Source organism: Diprion similis, chromosome 1 (assembly GCF_021155765.1).
Source record: "Diprion similis isolate iyDipSimi1 chromosome 1, iyDipSimi1.1, whole genome shotgun sequence".
Taxonomy (NCBI): domain Eukaryota; kingdom Metazoa; phylum Arthropoda; class Insecta; order Hymenoptera; family Diprionidae; genus Diprion; species Diprion similis.
Genome location: NC_060105.1, coordinates 1,795,687 through 1,818,202, shown reverse-complemented (window position 1 = coordinate 1,818,202; position 22,516 = coordinate 1,795,687). Strand labels below are relative to the sequence as shown.

Sequence of the window (22,516 nt, the reverse complement as noted above, 5' to 3'; positions counted from 1 at the left end):
GTTTGTGTAATCCTTTTGTATTATTCATTATCTTTTGTTTTGTATAGTGTACGTAGAAACGTCTGTTACATGTATTACATGTATTCGGAACAACGTGAGTTGAGGCGGGGTTGAAGTTTCGAATTTAAAAAGTTCAGAAAGCACCTAATTCTGAATTATTGGTTGAGAAAGTTGCGGTAAGGAAATCAAACTTTGAAGAAACAAACAATAAAGTTTTACGAACGGTCGGAAACTCGACGTAATCAAAGTTTCGTTATGCAAGATTCAGAAAATTCAACTTACGATGATGCAAAATTACGAAAGGTTAAGTTTCGATGGAGGACAAAAATTCCGAAAGAATTAAAGATTCGGATCATTCGAAACTTTCACCCTTACGCAAAAGTTTGATTTTCTTTATTTGAAGTTTCGTTTTCCCTGAAAATAATTTGGAATTTGACGTTTTAGGAACGTTTCATAATCTTATGTATATATATATACATAATCTTTGTTTCTTCAGAGTCATTCGAGAAAATAGGAAAATTGACATTTTTTTTTTTTCTCCCAAAGCTTCGTTACACGTTAAAGTTGGTATAAACTTTAATTTCGTACTTTTTTTTTAGTTAAATGTATTGCGTACAGCACTTGTGGTAAGATTTACAATACCGATAATAAGAGTTAAAAAAGCAGTAGTAATACTTACTAAAGTAAGATATTTAATATGCTTTAGGAAGATTCACCGCATAATTAATGTAGATTTGATACGAAAAACTTTACTGTCCATATAGGTGTATAGAACAGTACTACATTCGACAGGTGAGATGTAAAATCTATTCCTCGCGTGGAGCACAAAGTTGCGTTTGAGTTTTTCACGTTCCGTTGTGAAAAAGAAAAATAGAAGGTGAAAAAAAAGAAAGATTCTTCTCCCGAAAAACTTTTCTATAAAATCGAGTTTTTCACTGCATCGTCTCAACGGTACCGACGGCAGCAACGAACCGTTTTCACTTGCCACTGGCAGGCGTTGTGAAAAAAATAACCAAAAAAAAAAAAAAACAAAACAAACAACAAACAACAAACAATGTAAAAAGGGGAAGGGGGATGAAAGCTGTTGAAAAACTCTCGTACTTCTGATATCGTTATATATGTAGTAAGAGATCAAAAGAGAAAGAGAGAGAGAGAGAGAGAAAGAGGGTGCATGGAATTTAGGATTAAATTGTGAAACTGAATGTTTTACGGAATGCATTGTATATATATATATATACATATTAAACCATTGACCGCAGGATGAAACGATCAGCGTTGAATTCCTTTGTACAATAAATTTGCACGACGTGATATCCTGTTCGCTTAAAACACGCGGGGCGGAAATCATTTTGGGGATACCTACCTATACCCGTGCATGCGTAGATATATATATATATGTGTATACGTATACATATATACACATATAATCTACGTATAACGCACGATTAAGTCTAACGTAGTCAACTGTTATGTCCGCTTAGGTGGATCGTTGGATCAAATTATATGCTGCGAAGGGAAACTGAATGGAATTGAGCCGAAATTCCCCGCGTATAAACGTATTTAATTGTTGATACAGAATTTAATAATATTTCTAAATTAAAATATTGCTTTCTTATTATTATTATTATTTTTTTTTCTTTCACTCCCTTCGTTACTTCGTTTGTTTGCTTGTTTTATTGAGAAAAAAAAAAAAACAAAAAAGAAAAAAGAGAAAGAAAAACCAAAAAAAAAAAAAAGAGGAGAAAAAAAAACAAACTACAACAACAATAATTTATTATCGCAAGTCAGTAAATGCGTGACGTCGAGAACTTAGTATTCTTATATATATATGTAGAGATATACGCATACGTGTGTATAAAATTTTACGTTACGCGATTCGATATGGAGAAAAAAAAAAATTTGCTTTGTGAAAAAGTGACGAGTGAGAGAGAGAGAGAGAGAGAGAGTGAGAGCAAAAGAAGAGAGGGGCAGGAAAAAGGAAGGAGAAAATAAAAAAGGAATGGAGGGAATGAGCTAGAAGGCTATATACGTGTTATATATAGGTGATCCTGTTTGTCGAGAAATGTTGGGGGAACACATCGTTTTTCGGTCTGACGTCTGAATTTAACGTTTAATTTACCATTTTAAGAGTCCCGCCTGTTCGCCTGTCCGCCGCAGGTATTGCGAAACGGAAAACAGCAACTTTGATCCTGCGGACGTGTGTTATAATCCGAATTACCCACGTGGGCATGAAGCTTGCGCGAATTTTTAGAGACGGAAAGCGAATTAATTAAGGCATTGCGGTAATTAACAGACTCCACGCGGCTTTGCGGAAACTCTCTCTCTCTCTCTCTCTCTTTCTCTCTTTCTCTAGATACTCGCCTTGCTTGCGGGGCCAAGTTATTTGCGTAAATAGCCGGGTAATAGGTTTCGACCGACTACCATGGCGCCCATTAAACCCGCAGGTCGCCAAATTGGCTCGCGGCAAAGCGGCTGCTTAACGTTACTTTACGCGATTATAACCAGCTCATAGGTAACCCACTTGTAATCAAGACGCGAACCCTAGATTTTAAACGCTCGACATCGCTGAGCGATCCTCAATTTTACCTCGGAGGCAACTCCGCGATTCTGATGTAATTCGAGATTTTTGATTTTCGTTTGTCCGTTTCTGCACTTTGAAATCCACGTATTGACTTTCAAGAATGATTTTTTCTTGAATAAAAAAAAACGATTTTCGAACGATTTTTAAACGTTTTGAACACATGTTTGAGAATTTGGTTTCCATTCTTTTTTCGAAAATCATGTTTTTTTGTAACAATATTAGAATAATACTAGAAAATATAGAAATAACGGTGATACAGATTCGTCGGAAAATTTTAACCCCGTAATATGTAAATCGTAAAAAACACCGGAATGGATTAAGAGTTCGATCTCTTCGAAAGTTATTTATCTTTTAAAAATTATTATGTTGGATGGAAAATCGATTAATTGCGTAAATTCGTTGCGTTTCAACTCTCGAAATATATGAATACTAATAGTAGGTATAGAATATCATTTTCAGGATAAAAATTTACTACCGAATTCTCTAATCGATCGGACGAGATCGATTCCCGTATACTTGCGAAGAGTACCTATATATATACGTATATATCCGGATGAAAATATTTTAAGACGTCTTGTATTCTGCATATATACATATACATATATATATATATATTATATATATATATATATACCTTGTTCAACGTATACCTGTTGGTATAATACAGACTCATTTACGACGGCAGTAAAATTTAACAAGAGTTATTAATAATCCGGGATTTTGGGGTCGTTACTCCTCCGAGGGTGGGAAGCCGGTTATTATCTCCGGGAAAAAAAGAAAAAAGAAAAAAGGGTAAAAAGAAAAGAAAGAAAATAATATCCAGCCCGTCGTTGAAACGAGTCAATTGATCGATTTGATGATGTTTCATTTATTTGCGCGTGAATTTTTATGAATACCCTATAAGTAAGTAAAAGCAAGTAGATATTAAAATTAATTCGACTGTTTCGAGAAATTTTCTTCTGAACGAACAACAACGTTATATTTGATAAACAATCGAGGCACCTTATTAAATTCATAATGCAAAGTACTGCAAATAATCTACAGAATATTGACTTTTCTAAGAAATAGGCTGTCTGTGTACCTACAACACCTACATCAGCTGTTAAATATTGAATTCGTGGGTCGGGTCGGTTTCACTTTCGCAATGAATTTTTTATCCCCTGAGAATGAATAATTCTCCTGCTTTTTGGAAATATTTAAAAAAGATGTACATGTATAGTAGGGTGGCGCAAAAAAATCGACTATTTTTCTTTTTTGAGTCTCGTGTGACAAAATGTTAGTTTTTCATGTTTTCAGAGCCCACTCCAAAGGACAGCTCAAAAAAGAAAATTTTCAAGAGATTACTCCAAATTTTTTAAAATGTCAAAAATCGTCAAAAAATTGAATTAAAAAAATTATATTTCCAGTATTTTGTTTGATTTTTAATTCATGTCGTGGTGTATTGTTATCGATTCTTTCTTACTAAGTTAAAGAAAAAAAATTTATGAAATTTTAATATGAATATTAAAAGGTCGCTCGAAAAGATCTAAAGAAATACAGCAAAAAATTGAAAAGAAATTATGAGCGACCTTTCAAAATTCAAATTTTGAACTGAAACTTTCGGAAACTTATTTTTTTTTTGGTCTATAAAATTATAACGTAACGATAAAAAAAAAAAACTTAAAAAAAAAATCGATTTTTGACGATTCGTGACGTTTTAAAAAATGTGGAATGATCTCAAAATTTTTTTTTGAACTGTCCTTTGGAGTGGGCTCTTAAAACATAAAAAACTAACATTTTGTCACACGAGACTCAAGAAAAAAAAAATAGTCGGTTTTTTTGCGCCACTCGAATATATATACTTTGCGACCTGATAGAATTCTCTCCTTTTTTTTTTACCCCAACCTAATATTCATACCCTCGACGTTTTGAGCTTACGATTTTCTTGCTTTACTTCTTGCTATATTTCTTTTACCCTTATTAGACGGGGTGTACTTTGCGTGATGCTTGAGTTTGGTTTTTCATTTAGCCATTATTCCAAGAGATACTTAAACATGAATATCATCAGAAATTGAATAATGGTAAAAAAAAAAAAAAGGCGATTTCAGATAATCTGTTGCTGAATTATCTGCTTTATACCATCGGTCGGAGGGATATAAATTCCAGCCTTTATTTGAAACGTGGATTGCATTCTCCCCACACGTGGATGAAAAATTGAGCGTGACAGGGTAGATGAGTAGTGGAGAAAAAAAATAGCGAAAACAAATACAAAATGTCGGAGCATCGCGTCGTGTCCTGTCATGTACTTATATAAATCGTTGAGACGTTCTCGGGCTTATCACGGCGAACAAGTGGGCAAAAAGATACGTAAGGATGGAGGAAGAGGAGAAGATGAAAAAAGGATCCCACAAGCGACAAGAAGATAAATAGAAAAATTTCAACGCCTCGTTAAATCGACTTACACGCTTTTTATTTTTATAATAATAGTAAAAATAATAATAATAATGATAATGATAATAATATGCGAAGGATGCGAGAAGCAAGATAAAACTCACGCGCGGAAAAGGAAAGAATTTTTTTTATACTCTCCTCTTTTATGCGGATAATAAGAACGTATTTCTTTGTTTAAACCGCGGGATGTGAAAATCCTGAAATATCTTAGAGCTTCTTATCTGCAATACATTATTTAGGTATACGATGTATGAAAAGATGAACCTTGGAACGCGAAATCCTTTGAAAATCCCCAAAGGATGAGGGCCGCTCACCCCGACAATATTGTCTCAGAGCCTGTAGGTATAACGTATAATATGAATTGCATTTTCGGGGGGGGGGGGGGGGGGGGGGGGGGGGGGGGGGGGGGGGGGGGGGGGGGGGGTTTGACGTTCCGAATTTGAAAAGTTGCGAAAACTCCTAATTACGAATTATTTTTCCGCAGAAATTTGAAGTGAAAAAGTCAAACCTTTACGAAATAACAAAGTTTCGAATTGACGGAAAGTTCCGAAACTCAAAATTTCGAAAAATAAAGTTTTAAAACATGACAAAAATTCAAAATCAGAATCATCAGGATTTCGAACATAAAAATATCGCAAATCCAGAACAAAAAAAGCCTCTCAAATTGGTAAAATTTGATATCAAGTCAGCCATATTCACAGAACTCAAAATATTCGATCATTCGGAATTTCGATGCTACAGATTTTTTAATTTTCTCATTCTTGCACTTTTAGAACTTTAAGCATCGGTTTTCGGATCCCCAAAAAATTTCGGTGTTCATCAAAGTACAGATTTCTTTACTTCAAGTTTTACCCTGAAAGAATTCAGAATATGGCTCTTTTAAAACTCTTCAAACTCGAAACTCAACCTCGCCTCGCATTTCGCCCCTCAGAAAAACCATAATTGTTACTCCCTGACCAAATACAAAATAAATCTACGTCACCTTATACGTGCCTATACATAATACGTGTCTAATACATCGCATATAATCTGCGACACAAGAAATTGGAATACCTACGTGTGGAGGCTAGACGGCTTTGTAACGCCGTCGGGAATTGTCAACTTGGAAAGATAAACGAGCCAAAATAATGATTGAGAGTGAAATACGGGGGGGAGGACGAAATAAGGGGAAAAAGTCGAGGGTGGTTCGGCCGGATTTGCATGTAAAGCTACTCGAACAACAACGAATGTATCCATCCGTCAGGATCGGCTGATCCTAGGCCTTTTCTTCATCCCACACTCCCCCCCTCCCCCCCCCCCCCCCCCTCCCCGCCGCGCCTTTTTTTCCTTCATTTTTCCATCCCATTTGTATCCCGAAAATCTGTCGTAGTTTTCTACGCTGCTTTAAGGCGGACGGATTCCCGACGATTTTCCTTCTCGACGAGACGACGTCCTGCAGGAAACAGGCATGTCGGAATTAATTGAAAAGGATATCGCTGCTGCGCAGGTATATGTATAGGTACGGTCCTGGAAAAAGTGCAGCAGCGTCGTAAAGTTTTCTTTTAACTGCTTTTGGCAAAGCATCCCTAGGGATGTGACCTGCAGAACTAGGACAAATATACAGGAAGTCGAGACTCACAATCTGACGCTAGCAGTTTCCTTAATTTCATGCGGCGGGTTATTTAAAGTTTTTTTCACCACTGAAACCGATTATTTGATTATTTTTTTTTTTTTTTTTTTTTTTTTTTTTTGGTTTACATTTAAATGAATATATTTCGATTCTATACGGCGAATGATAACCAAAATCTTCAGTTATTAGTTAGATAGTTTGCTTTGCTCTTTTTTACGTTTATAAATAATTACCCGTTAGCACGAACTTTGGGATGTGGGTTCTAGATGTGAACTTTTGATTTATTTCACGTAATTAGTAAGAGAAAAAATTGTCTTATCGGACAAAGTTTGCTTTTTTAAAAATTAGAAGGATATTTTCGGAAATAAATATACTTCAGTTTTGCACTAGAATAATTTTTTGATTTATTAAAAAATTGAAATGCGAAATTTGTGTTTACAAGAAATGTTTGAGAAAATGGGGCATATTTCTTAAAATCTGAAATATCGTTCTGGTTTCTATATATATATATATATATATACCTAAAAGTAAACTTTATCTAGTAAAATTATTTTTTCTCTTATTAGTCACGTGAAATATATAAAAATTTGACGTCTAGAACCCAGACTCAAAATTCGTGTCGATAATTTTTACATGATTATAAAAAACTAATCGATCTTTCCCTTTCTGATATTCGTGTTCAAGGAAATATTATTCCGTACAAATCCGATGCCTTCCACTAATAAACGCACGAGCTTAATTATAAGCCTTCATTTTACCAAATTCCTTGTTTTTTTTTCTCTCCTAGATCGCGTTACAAGCTTTATAGATCCTTGGATAAACAAACTGGTAAAACGACGGTGGTTGGATTCGATGAATAATTGAATCGTGACGAAGGCTCGTTTTTCGCACGACGTGGTAGAAAAAAAATTTCAGACCAGGGTTGAGAAAAGATCTATATCATAAACGCAAGGATACCAAATTGCTATTTCCATCATACAGAATAATGTTTCGTGCATTTTTATTCTTGGGCGGGGCGGAGGGGGGGGGGGGTGTAAAGTGAGTGCATGTGGATGTGCGATGTACATACACGTCATTGGAATGGCGAGATGACGATAGATGCTCGAAGAAACGCTTCGCGATCTTTCTCCGAAGAAATTTCTCTCTCTTGGTACTTCACCCTGATCGTCATGTAACCGCAAACCGCATTTCACCCTCTGCTTTACGACCTGCAGTCCAATCTCGATTTTATTGAAGAATGTAGGTATAAAGCGTACACGGCGGGGGTGAAAAATTTGCTGAATAAAACCAGCGATGGCAGAGGAAACGGTTGATTCAACCTTTTTAGAAAAAATTCAGGTGAGAAAATATCCTCGACTCACTTTTTGAGAAGGATATATTAATAAATCATAGACTAACAAGTTTCGGCTAAAATCTTCGAGTTTCGATAGTTTTTACGATTTTACATCCGCCATCTTGAACGTAGAAATTTTCAAATTCCAACTTCAGATTTTTCATCAGCGACCCCGAAAAAACCCTGGGAAAAAAAAAACAATTTAGGTCAATATATTGAGTTGAAAAGTGTGCGACTGAAGGGGTTGAAATCTTCACCGAAACAGCTGTTAATAATTCATTCGCACACCCGGTATAATTTACAATATATTTGAAAAATAAAAAACTCATCGACGATGCAAAGAAACTTGAATTATTCTTCAAAATACGTTCACTTTTCCCGGATTCATGCATTTCACCCTTTCATATAATAATAATAATAATCACAACCACATGAAGAGAAGATGAAACGTCATATCGGCCTCGAGTCCCCGCTGAATAGCGGAAAATTAGTGAAATTAATTCTGGCAATATGTTCGCAATAATTATTTCCTGCGAGTACACAACTTATGCTGCAGAAAAGAATTTTCATTACATGGGGTATTCCACGCCAACTCGACCATTGTTAAGCCCCAACCATCTCAAAATTATTTCATGTTTTTTTTTTTTAACATTCTACTCGGTTAAAAACGCGACCTGAATTTAAAAAAAAGAATTTTTTTAATAAACCGATTACTTTTTATAAATATTTGAAGTCGATTGCGAATGCCCATTTTTAAAAATCTGAAAAAATTCTCAAAACTATTTTTCTTATCACCTAATTGGGAATTTAAAAATTTTTAAACCCAAAATTAACAAAATACGCATTCGCAATCGACTTGAAATATTTATAACAAATAAACGGTTTAATAAAAAAAATTCTAATAAAATTCTGGTCACGTTTTTTACCGAGTAGAACGTTAGAAAAAAACCTGAAAAATAATTTTGAGATGGTTGGGGCTTAACACTGGTTGAGTTGACTTGGAACACCCCGTATACATTTAACGAGGATTTAAACGCTACCTTACATAATTAATGGATAGAACGGAATTATGAACGTGGCTCAATTTTCCATTATTATCATTTCTTTTCACTTACTTTTTTGCTAATTGAAAATGGATTCTGCACGTGATTTAAAGAGTATACGGTATCAGGCTTGTCAAAGACGACGAGGACGAGTTACGGGCTCTGATTAAAGGATCAAGATTAACCGCAACGATTTCTCCGTCCAAGATTAACGCCCGATTCGCTATATATATATATATATATATGTATAAATAAATGTATACATATGTATTATATACATATATACATACACTAATAACACGCGTTGTTTATGGTAATCCATGGGCTTACCCTCAGGCTTTGCATCCCCCCCCAAAACTTAAGCCTCAAGGATCACGCTCGACCGAATCACTCGATTCATCCGTTTTACCCTGAATTAGCGGACTTGCACTTACAATTAATCGCCCCGCGGAAGTTGAATTCGATTTCTGTTTTTCTTATTCTCACGCGTAGATTTAATGAAAAATTGGGAATCAGTGAGGCGAAAAAATTGGGAATTAGTCGTAAAACGTAGTGATTAAATTAGCACCTGTGATTTCTCGAATTGAGTAGGATTTTAAAGAGACGCGGGTCGCAAATCCGCGCTTCAAAATGCTTATAAATATAATGGGGTTAGCTTTTATCATTCATTGTTAGTTAAATTAATGCCTCACAATCCGATCCACGAAATGAGCCTCGAAACGTTTTACTTAGCCTCATTATTATACCCTTACTTTAAACTCAGCCTTTATTATATCATATATTTCTGTGCTTTAAATTCATCGAATTTTCGGAGAGTTAAGATTTCGAAATTAGGACTCTTTTATAAGTATACATAATTTCAGTCTGCTGAAATTCTATCCGTAATCAACGTAACTTCGGATTTCAACGGTGAAAAAAATTATATTTCATGAGGTTTTACACGATTTTTTAAACATTTTACAAACACAACGTACGTAGATATGTATGAAATAATATGTATGGATATGATGTGTTAAGAGCCCAATCCAAAGGACAGCCCAAAAAAAAAAAAATTTAAGAGGTCGCTCCAAATTTTTTAAAATGTCAAAAATCGTCGAAATTAAATTAAAAAAATTGTATTTTCAGTATTTTGTTTGATTTTTAATTCATGTCGTGGTGTATTGTTATCGATTCTTTCTGACTAAATTGAAGAAATAAAAATTTATGAAATTTTAATACGAATATTAAAAGGTCGCTCGAAAAGATCTAAAGAAAAGCACCAAAAAATTGAAAAAAAATTATGAGCGACCTTTCAAAATTCAAATTTTGAACTGAAACTTTCGGAAACTTACTTTTTTTTTGTCTATAAAATTATACCGTAACGAGAAAAAAAATTTACAAAAAAAAAAAAATCAATTTTTGACGATTTCTGACGTTTTAAAAAATGTGGAGCGACCTCTTAAAATTTTTTTTTTGAACTGTCCTTTGGCGAGGGCTCTTAAAACATCAAAAACTAACATTTTGTCACACGAGACTCAAAAGAAATTAAAAATAGTCGCTTTTTTTGCGCCACCCTAATGTATATATTATATACTATACATAACGTATAAAAACTTTGTCCAAATCGCGCCGTATATAATGTCTCTATAAACGACGATAGGAAAAGAAAAGCAAAAAGTATATAATATAAATTCGTGTCGCTGATGTTTGTCGGTCGTAAAGAGTCCGGCGCGTTTCCAGTCGTCGTAATCGCGATTCTAATATCGCCGGGAAATTGCTCATCGATATAGGAAACTCCGAAGATTGCAGCAAATACTGATATGCCATTATGTACATATGCGTGTTACATATATATGTATGTACACACGTGTATATACTTGACCCGACGTATACCTACGGGTTAAAGGGGTGACAAACTGACGCCAAACACTTACAGCATATTCGCTTTATTTATTATTAATCTGTTTTTCCGACCGTGTAGTATTATATTTTCGATACAAAACTGCCTTTCTCTTTTGTCTAACCTCTTGGAAAGAACAAGATTAGAAAAGAAAAAAGAAAGAAATTCAAGAAAAACGGTAGAAGAAAGAAAGATTCGTGACATAAAAAAATGTGGCTGGCTGGGGAGGAGGAGGGAGGGGGGGGGGGGGGTGGAAGTTTTCAAGAAACACTTTTGAGGGAAAAGACGAACGAAAACTGATAAATTGTAATTCCGTTCGCGAAACGCAAAGTAGGACGGAAGCGGAGGGGGTGGAGAGAAGTTGCTCGATCGTGAGAAAAAAAAAAAAAAAAAAAAAAGATACAAGAAAAAAGAAAAGAAATTTTCAGGTGGTTTCCCGCCAAAGAAATGCTCTCGCACTGTTTCTACCTATAGTGATGCATATTTTATACACCCTGGCAGATCCGAGGTACGCGTCGATGAGCAGAACCAGCTGTAGGAGGATTGGAGGGTTCTTCTAAAAAAACTTTATCCTCTCTCTCTCTCTCTCTCTCTCTCTCTCTCTCGCTCTCTCTTTTTCTCTTCGCCTACAGTCGTCGTCTTTCTCTTTTTTTCTCTCGGAGAGCCGATAACTATAAGCGGCCCATGTTTCACCGAGAGGTATTTCATGCTCCTTGATCGAGTCCTTGATCGTCGCGTTGGAGTCCTTCGTATAAGCTTTTTTTCCCATTTTAGTTATTTTTTCCGAATTGACGCGATGAACGTCGGCTCCGATTTCAAGCTGTGAAAAATTGTCGAACTTTAGTTAGAAACGCCCGATATTTTTGTAACGGTAAATACTTAGCAGCACCGGGATTTTCATTCGTCAATTTGGAAACCATTTTCCTGAAACATGTCACATATATCTCGTATCTTTATACTTACAATCTTCACTTTTCTTCAACCAAAAAGCAGGACGAAAGTGGCATATCATTATCTCTTTACTCTAACATCTCATTTTTGGAAAAGAAGCGACACGTTTCTACCCCGTGTTTGAGGGAAATATGATCGTATTCGTTTGTCAGTTTCTGTTTTTTTTTATTTTTATTTATTTTTTGTTATTCTTACTTTAATAATATTATAGGAAACACATAAAAGGAAAACACTTCTAAGTCAATAACGGGGCTAGAATCGAATCGGGAATAAAGTTCTTTATGTAACACAGGAATATAAAATTGGATTATTCCCCAAATCTCTCGTTTCATCGTCGTATCGTAACCAAGTATATCCTCTTGCATATCTCCACTTCCTGTTTCCATGGATTCCTTCACTCGTCGAGGAAAAACATGATCGGATATCACGTCGTATTCGTGGACCTTGCAAGCATGCACGTTGAACCTATTCATTTGCCCTTCCATTTTGGCAGGACCTTCGACGCAGGGTCGGCTTTAGGGTATAAGGTACCTACTCCTGCAGGATTCAAGGGGTCGCGGTCCGGGAAACTGCCCCGGGAATTCCAACCGTCAAAACTTAACCCACCGGCGTAAAGTCACGGAGGAATTGATCCTACGGGACCGCGCATTGCGGGCTGCCGTATCTCCGGGGCTTGGATCGGTCCCAATTCTCTCAATTTCTTCCTTTCTTTATTTTTATTTATTTATTTATTTATTTATTTATTCGTTTTGCCGCAGGAGCTCATTTGGTATTCGATAATCCTTCAATCGTTATATTTATACTCAGTTTAAACTTACCTAAAATTATTCTTTATCGGCATATTTTCAAAGAAATTAAATTGGATGGCAAAAAAAAACAGAAATTCAAAAATTGTTCAATACCACGGATGAATTGAAACATACTAGATTAAAATAACTTCGTCTAGGTTTGAACTTCGTGAAATAAATCTACTAAATTTAGGTTACAGTTATTATATTCAGGCTCTCTTTCTGCTCTCACTTGCTTTTCAAATTGTTTTATTCATATTCTGCCAAGGCTACCATTCATTAATATTAAAAAATCTATAATTTTCTGTGCCAATTAGCCTTTCTCTTTCACTCCCCCCCTCCCCTTTCTCTCTCTCTCTCTCACACACACACACACACCTTATCCACCTCTCTCTATCTCTCTACCTCATCCACTCGACTCACCGTGCAGAGAAAATGGGTTTCAATTTGAGAATCACACTTGGGGAGTGAAAAGCGGCGCATAAAGCTTTCAGCTGCAGCACGCGAGCTGCCGTTTCAGCCGGAAACGGGGCGACATTAATTTCGTGTCAAAGAGCAAGAGGTGGGCAGGTGCGAATGCACGATGAAAGAAAAATGAACGAAACGCGAAACAAAAGGGGCAAAGAATCATTACTCTGGTAAAAAAACTTGCAGGAATTGACTCTAGTTATTATACTGCACTGAGATTTCTGTGAAACACACCGCTCAATGTCCGCACAATTTTCATACATCGTACATAGATATGAAAAATGTAGATTCGATTTCGAGGGGTTATTCTATCCCGAAATCAGTGAAATCAGAATGAAATTAGACAAAGAAATTGATTTGAAATCACGGGAAATCAGTTCAGGAGATAACAAGAATCGTATAAATTGCTGTGAAATCTTCTCAAGTAACGCAGGAAATTATATCTGATACCAAATACCAAATGAAATTAACAAAAATCGTATTTAAAATCATGTGAAATCATCAAAAGTCTCGAAATATTGAAATCACGTATACGCTAAAAAGTTTGAGTAAATTACTTGGGAGTGTCGACCGGTCAGTTTCACCGAAAACTCTCTGTAATGATACCTGATACATCGATCACACCATGATTACATTTTTCATTATTACTTAAATTTTATACAGTGATTACGAAATATTACTTGGCACAAATAATTTCACTTTGTTTAAGTGATTTCTCACGATTTCATAGGATTTTTTAATATTATTACAAAGAGATTTCTGTGATCTTAAATTATTTATCGTGACTACCATCAGCGATTACTAATCAGCAGAATTATATTTTAATATCAACGATTTCAATGTGATTTCGGAAATTACGAAATGATTTCGAACGATATTAACACTCGATCGCCTTTCTTGAATCAACCCCTGATACACTATACAATTTTATATACGCTGGAGACAGAATTTCCGAGGATCGATCGGCCGGTTCGTGGGTTGAAAAGTGGGCGGAAAGGGTGGTTCGTGTGCAGCTTTAGAAACCTGCAGCGAAACTTGTGTGTTATACACGAGGCGAGAGTGAGAGGGACGAGTAAGTAAGTAAGTGAGTAAGTGAGGAAGTAAGTAAGTCGAAGAGAGAGCCGAATGGAGGCGAGATACGAGGGTTGTTGGGAGCCTTTGCGGAGGGGGTGGAGGGTGAAGACTAAAAGTGGCGATCCTTTATGCGCCTCGCCATTACCACCCCCCACCCCCACCTTTACCTGCGCTTCACGCGATGCACGCGTGCACGTCTTTCGTACCTTTTATATGCCTGTAATATATACGGTGAATTCCGTGCCAACTCGACCTGGTCCGACCCTTGACTTTTCTACTGATTTGGATCGGGATTTTTTAAACGATTGTTTTTACTCTCCTTTTCCAAAATTTTTTCATTGATTTGTATAGTATCTACAATTTTTTAAAACGAACGTATCGATCATAAAATTTGTAATAAGTTTGAAAAATAACGTGTCAGGTATCAGAATTCTTAAGCTTTGGGCCCGAGAGGGCGAAACTAATTCTTCTAATTCTTTAAAATAATTCTTTCAAAGTAAGCTCGAAAAAAAAAAAAATGAGACGTTCAACGCTCTAAAATTTTACATACCTAACACACGATTTCTCAGAATTACTTCAGGTCTTTAAATTGTGTCCATTGCATGAATGTGTTCATTTTTTTTTTTTTAAATTCTAGATAATTCATTTATATCGATTCGCAAAATTTTGAAAAGAAAAAACACTAAACATATAAATACAAAAATACAGGTTTAATTCGCATAGAATCCCTCATATATGTAAAATGCTTTCTTGGCCACGTGCAGTTTATCGCCTTTAAAATCCCTCAAGACGAACCCGTCAAAGATGCAGCGATACTCGCGGCATGCGCGTTACTCCGTAAAAAATTACACCCCTCGGCTCAAGGCTTGCAGACAATTAAGGCGCGAATCTCGTCTCGAGGTTTTACTCGTCAGTTCTTGCAGGGTGGCAGTCAAGCCTCTGTTACAGTGAGGCGAGCACCCTTTCATTTCATCCCTTGACTTTAACGGTAATGAAAACCCTCGCGTCTCGCTACCCTGCAATTTTCACGACCAGAAAACCCGGCCTCAATTTTCTACGGAGTTGACCCTTCCGGTCAGAATTTCATCTTCTACTCTTCCTCCTCAGCGTCTACTGCTGCGCGTTTTTTTTTTCGGTATAAATTTTTTTTTTTTCTCCACTCTTCAGACTAATTTTACGAATGATCCAAAAATAATCGATTTTCGGTCAAAACCGATTATTCTTTCCCGATTAATCGATTACAAACGATTATTTTTCAAAATCGATTAATCGATCGACTATTTTTCTTCTTTATCACTACCATGAACGAGGCGATACAACATCAATTCGTATCATTAAAATATCAATTATTATCATTGTCTTACTCACTAAACACCTGTTTCATATAATGAGTAAAAGATGAATGAATATTTTTACTGAAATTTACGAAATTTCGTTTTCACATGCACCGCAAGAAGAAGAAGAAGAAGAAACAAAAAAAAAAAAATACCAAATGATCGATTGATCGATTAATTTTTTCCCGATTCAATCGAGTCGTGTTGGATTATTTTTTTGGACTCGATTAATCGGTGCATCGATTATTTTTAGCTTGGCAGCCATCGTTCGGTTCAGACAATTTCATCATTCGTTCTACGTTAATCCGATGCATGGAGAATCGTTATTATATACAATTCAATTACTCATGACTCTAAATACTCACAAGTAAACTAATTTTGGAGAAAAAGTCAGGACAAGAAAAAGCAAAACAAAAGAAACTTCCAAACATCTTATCCATTTTTAATTAAACTCTGAATACACATATCTTCAGTCTTTAATCAGCACTGTTTATTATTAACGTTAAATAAATCCGTCGGTGAAAAAAAAAGCTTTGAAATTTTTTTCAACCAACGGTTTTATTAGAAAAAATTTCTTTGCCCTTTACCTTTTCGCCCGAGTTGTATAGAAGCACAGAACGAGGGAGGAAAAATTGAGGGAGGGTAGTTTATTCCCGTAAAGGGAATACACGGAGCGATCTGCAGGGTGATCCACTTGATCGTTGAAATCCCTCCTTCCCCCCCTCTCCTTCTTTCTTCTGCTTCTTTTATTTTTTCTTCAGCCATCTTTTCTTGCTCTCTCCTTCTTTCTTTCTTTTTTCCGTTTTCTCCTCCCCTGCCCCCCAAAAACCCTTCTCAATTCATGCCTCACCGAAAAGCTTCTCGATAGCTTTTTCGAACGGTCTTTTTGGCGCCTCCAGCAGCTCTTACCCAGCAGATTTTTCAGCCTTTCGGGAATACTTACGGCCCATTTTATCCTCCCTACTTACTCTGATTCTTCGAGGGGGAAATTACCCATCCAGATCGTCGAACGACTCGATATGTACAATCTGCTTTTCCAAACTCTTCCATACCCCTATGTATTGTATATATATCACAGGTATAATATTATATTATGTATAAAAAAATATAACTGCACAATAAATGGAGACAAATTTTGAAGCGTTTTATTACAGGGTATTTTTTCTTCTTTCATTTAAATATTTTAAACCCGAAGACGAAGGATCTTCCGGTAAAGCGATTCGATGATCATTTCGTGCCCGGAGAGACTGACTACTACGTCAATCCGGTTTCATAGAGGGAATAAATTATTACTCAGCCGGAGCCAAAATCTGCGCAAAACGAAGACTAAAGCTCGTTACTCGAGTTTGCTGCTTTATTTCACGGTGGAGGTTTCGAAGACGGTTATCCACGTACATCTGCATCTCTTTCTCTCTCTCTCTCTCTCTCTATCTCTCTCTCTTTAAATTCTTATATCTCTCACTCGCTCTGTCTCCAATCTCTCCCTTTGTGCTCACTCAAAACGTCTTTATACAGATTCAGCGAGCAGTTTTCAAACCCGATGGGCGTATAAAATCTGACATGAGACATGATATTCTCCCCTGATTTTCCCCCGACCAGTTCAACCCCCGGAATTTAAACCCGGATCCATTTTAATGGCCGCCGCCATACCTTCGTCTCGAGGCTCGTCGCGACGCCGCTTTTTCCATGCCTTTTGCGGTTTATTTCCATGTAAAGAGGATTTCAAACCGACCGAGCGAACCGTCCCCTTTCCTTTCCTTCCCTTACCTTTCCTTCTCTTTCCTTCTCTTCCCTTCCTTTACCTTAAATACTTGCCTCTCCTAGTCCCTCAGTCCTTTGTGTTATTATTTTATTACCCACTAAAAATCCTGTCGACGCTGCTGTCGCGAAATCTGGACTCTGACTTTTTTCCAAAATCCTTTTCACCCTTTTCCAATCTCTTTTTCTTTTCCCTCCTCCTTTCAAACGATACACCGAATCAGAATCTTACTCGATATGTTTTACAGACATTTACGCACAGAATAACATATTCGATTATCGATAAAAAAAAAATGCAATTCTTCTTTTTCTTTTTCATTCATTTCTGCACGACGTTTTATCGCAAAGTCGAATGAAACTTACTGAGAATTATAGGCAGAAATGAAAAATACAATTGATAAATATAAAAGAAAAATAAATAAATGAACAACATAACGTAACAGACGTGGTAGAAAAAAAAAAAAAAAAAAAAAACAAACAAATAAGACGATATACGAACAATAGAAATAAAATTATGAATTCCTTTTTTGCTTACGATATTTGTTGAAAATTCAACGAAATTCGAAGATAATTATTAAGAACGGGTATAACGTAAACCATCGTCTCACTTCTTTATCGGACACTATAATAACTACAGCCGCGTTTTTTTTCTCTTCCCCCGCACAGTTGCATGGGGGGGGGGGGGGGGGGGGAAGGTTTTCCGCCAACGATAATAAGCCGACGTAACGTTCTCGTAACGACATCGCGGCAATATGCGGTGTATATAATACACCAGGTCGTTATACAAACACAAAAACACAGAGAGAGAGAGAGAGAGAGAGAGAGAGAATCTCTGTGTATTCATGGACGGGGCACCTATTATTACGTCAGCATTAAAGGCACCGCCTGCTTTTACTTCACATCACATGTATGATACACGTGCATGCATCGGTCCGGATACTTTGCTCTTACGAGCCTCTTTTTTGCTCTCGAAAACTTCGACGTCGAACCCTTCGAGGCACGCAGGGGGATGAAGATAAGGGAGAACCGCGATCGTTGCGCAGCGATTAGAAAGGCACCCGAATATGACGTATGAAATATGGTAACTGGTCAAATTTGGAAAGTTTTTGGCCAACTTTTTAGCGCTGCAAAAAAAACGACGTCTTATTATCACGACACGTTGTGGCTCTATACTCACAATCACATGTGAAAATACTTAAATTTTATGGATTTCATTCAACTAGTCGAATTGAACTCACAATCAGGTTCATTCGAATTTTGAAAACTTTTTTTTTTTCAACACATCAGGCAGAAAAAATAAAAATTTTATATCTGTTTCGAGATCTAGAATCTGAGTAGTGTTCAATGTGGTTTCTCTTATCTTTCTTCTTTCTTTCTTTCTCTTGTCTAACAAAAAGCTGCAACGGATGTTCCGCCTCCCGTTTCCCCAATTTTTCACCTCGCTCAGCAGCGTCGGAAATTTCATTTTCCTCAACGTTTTACACATTTCTGTCACGAATACCGTTCCTTGGACGTGTTTTTTGTCTCGTCTACTCTAGTCACGGTTTTCGACGTATCGCGTGCCGAAGTAGAAGTTAAAATATACGAGCTTTCGGTCAAATTGCTCTGCAGCGAGTTGTTACAGTCGGTCGTTACAAGTATGTTACAGCTCTCATCGTAAACCGGGATCGATCCGATCGAGTTTATCACTGCTTAGAAAACTCTCCTAGAGTTTCACTTCCGCACGTGGATCTCTTATTTCGATCAGTGATTTATTTATTTATTTATTTATTTTTTTTGCATTAAAAATAACACGCGGGCTGGACAAAATCGGTTCTCTCGCTTTTCGAACATTTTTTTCGATCGGAACGTTGCATTTTCAAAACGTGGATCATTCGAACTTTGTCGGGTGAAGAGCTGGAGAGCCTGCCGAGCGATAAGCTCGCGAGTTTCGTTCGAGATTGAAACTTTAAATAAACACTGCAGCCTGAGGAATGTTTCTCTAAATCAGTTTTCAATATTTACTTTAGGTCGGGTTATAGCCAGAGACTTACTTGCCTCTCTCTCTCTCTCTCTCTCTCTCTTTCTCTCACTCTGCCTCTCTTTTATCTTAGTTAGACGTCAATAACGTAAACAATTATATTTCTCAAATCTTACTTAAAGCCAATTTTTTACACTCTTCTCATTCATTTTTCGTTTCTACGTTTCTTTTCTTTTTCTATTCTTCATAATCACTGCAGTGCTTTGGTGTTAGGTATACCGATCGCTTCGTATTCGTAATCACGCGTGACGATGAGATACTTTTTCTTTTTTGCTCTTTCATCATTCCAAAGCGCCATTTGATCTCCACTGTACGTATAAATTTATTTTCGACGCTCTGTTTCTTCGTTTCTTTTTTTTTTTCTCTCCATACAGCTCGATTAATCATTTTTCATCTTTGGATCTTGTTCTTCGATCGTTCGAAATTTCCGACTCCAATATGCTATAGTAAAAAAAGTAAAGAGGGGAAAAATAAGAGAAACAATTATGCGATAATTTCTAGCCTATCTTCTTCACTTCTTTCTTTATTTTTCCTTTTTTCAATTCAATATATAAGTTTTGGCAGTAGATTTGAGGGTAACCGAATGAACGCGGATATAACCAACAACATCTGCACTTGGCCGATTTCCAAGCGTGGGAAGGCATGTCGGCGTTACTTTATATCCGAGTCGAGATTTAATCATACAAATACGAATTTCCGTTCGTATATTCTGTACGTTTAAGCGATAGTATATAACGTTGAAGGGGAAAATTTAACCGATCGCTCCGCGACTTGCCAAGTTTAAAACTAAATATCGTACATAAGAAGTTGGTGTATTTACCCTGCAGTCGATCAACAGGATTGATGTTGTTTTTTTATTTATTTATTCAAGGTATTTCTCATATTTTATTTACTTTTCCTTCAAGCGAGACGCCGAGACGGAAGAGGTTCGATACTAAATAACGTTCTACGTATATACATATACACGGAATACGTTCATGTATCTATCTACCTACCTTGTACATATGTAGTATGTACGTATATTATGCATATCGCAAGAAAATCCCTTACTTGAAACGAAATCGCTTTTTCTAAAACGTTGCAAAAACAATTCTCATATACCGACCGATACAGCCATCATCCTTCTCTTCACTGCGCGGTTTATTTTATATACATGACATACGTAACTCGAGAAGCTTTTCTCTGCGATATCGTATGAATTATAGGCGAACGTGATTGATGATAGAACTCGCGGAAAGGGATATTCTCTTATTCTTTTTAGCGAACAATCTGTGAAACAATATTTTTTACGCGGTGTAAAAGAATGACCGGAAGTCAGCGATTTTCGATTAAATCGATTACTTTTTCACGATTAATCGATTTTATTACTCGCTAAACAATTGTTTCATATAATAAGTTAAAGATTAATGAATATATTGGAACGGTAGCGAAACTCTGAAAAAAAAAAAAAAAAAAAAAAAAAATACTGTAATATTCAAAAGTTACATCATTTTCATGTGTACATAGGATACAAGTCGTGTATTTCGACGAAATTAATTTCAGTAATTTTTCAATCGACGAATGATCGATAAGTGAAAGAAAAATCGACGAGCTATATTCTGAAATGAATTATACTAAACTCTTTGTTCGCGGTAAAAAAAACGGAGTAAAAAAAAAACTGTGAAACAATTGATAATTAATCGAACGTGCCATGAAAGTAATTTTGTAAACTAGAAAAAAAATGCAAAAAAAAAAAAAAAAACAACGAGGCAGCCACTTTCTAATTACGATAGATATTACTTATTTTTTTTATCTAAAATCTGTAAAAAAAAAATGGCGTTTTATAGTTGTCCCTTTTTTTTAACACAAAAATCTATCGTCGCACCACCTGAAGGCGTTGCGGAAAAACTCTTAAAAAAAAAAAAAAAAAAAAAATTAGGCCTCTTTTTAAGTGGAATCAATGCGAAAACAATAGTTATGCAAAGATCCGATGACACGAGGCAAATTACTCATCGATTTCACTCGGAATGCCCTATACATACGTATACTCTAGTGCCGACGACAAGCATACGACTTAATCATACCTTTAATCACTGCAAAGTGCTTCCGCGATTCCGCGACTCGGATTCATGTCTGTCCTCTGTAAAGGTATGTAAATGTAGACGTCACAAATATAAAGGCGTGTACGTGAAATCGTGACAGAGGCGGCGGGTGTCGAGAGCTTTGACGAGATGATTATTCGACGTAGAAATTGAATCGTATATACCTAGGCAAAATATATTCCATCAAGGTGTGACGGGCGAGGATAGAAGGCAACGCGACGCGTCTCTTCTCCTCTAGTTCCGCTTTTCCTTATCCTTATTTTACAACTTCTTGAACAAATAAATTTTCCTCCTTCTCCTGTGAAGAAATTTTTTTTTTTTTTAAGAAAAACGAAGTAGACGGAAATAAAAATTGAGATAGAAGATAATCTTTATTCATTACAATTGTTTGTTAACGTAATGAGTAAGGTAGGGAGAGTTATGTAACAGATTGACAGTTGCAAAAAGAAACGCCCGCAGAGAGAGAGAGAGAGAGAGAGAGAGAGAGAGAGAATTGTGCATAAAATTTTTTAGGAATGGATATTTCGCATCCATCTTCTTCGCGAAGATATAATAATGACAAGACCAACAACAACAACGACCAAAACAACAACAATAATAATAATAATAATATAATATGTAATATTCATGTATTGCACATATAATATAACGTGTAACGGTGCAAGACGATCGGGGAATTTGAATAGTTAGCGGTAATTCGTTGAATATAAAAGTGTAATAACAGTACAAATCGTAATAGTAAATGTGTAATAGTAAATAATAATAATAATAATGGGTCGTTTTAAACGATAATTTAAATTCGCTCTCTCTCTCTCTCTCTCTCTCTCTCTCTCTCTCTCGCTGTCTTTCTCTTTCATTCTCTCTTTCTCCCTCTCCCCCCCCCCCAGCTTTTGCAGAGAACGCGGTAAATTTTTGGCAGCGAATATCTCCCTCGGGATATTAGCCGCAATGTTATAGCTGTAAGACTCGTAACGATTTTCTCTACTAGTTCGATGAAGCCTCTTTCTCAGGCCCCAAAGGGAGGGGCGAGGGGAGGGGCGAGGGGGGGGGGGGGGGGGGAGAGCCGGGATCACGAGAGGCGAGGAAAAAGCGGGAATAAAGCTTCGAACCTCGAGCCTAGATCCTATCCATTCTAATCTTCGTTCAGTTAAGGGAGTGAGAATTTTG

At 36.4% G+C, this 22,516-nt stretch overlaps 1 protein-coding gene across 2 annotated transcripts in view; it reads left to right on the top strand.

The window, feature by feature from the left end:
* Window positions 1–22,516, top strand: part of LOC124408023 (calexcitin-1) — a 55,250-nt gene that overhangs the window by 9,574 nt on the left and 23,160 nt on the right. The gene's annotated exons all lie outside the window — the stretch shown is intronic.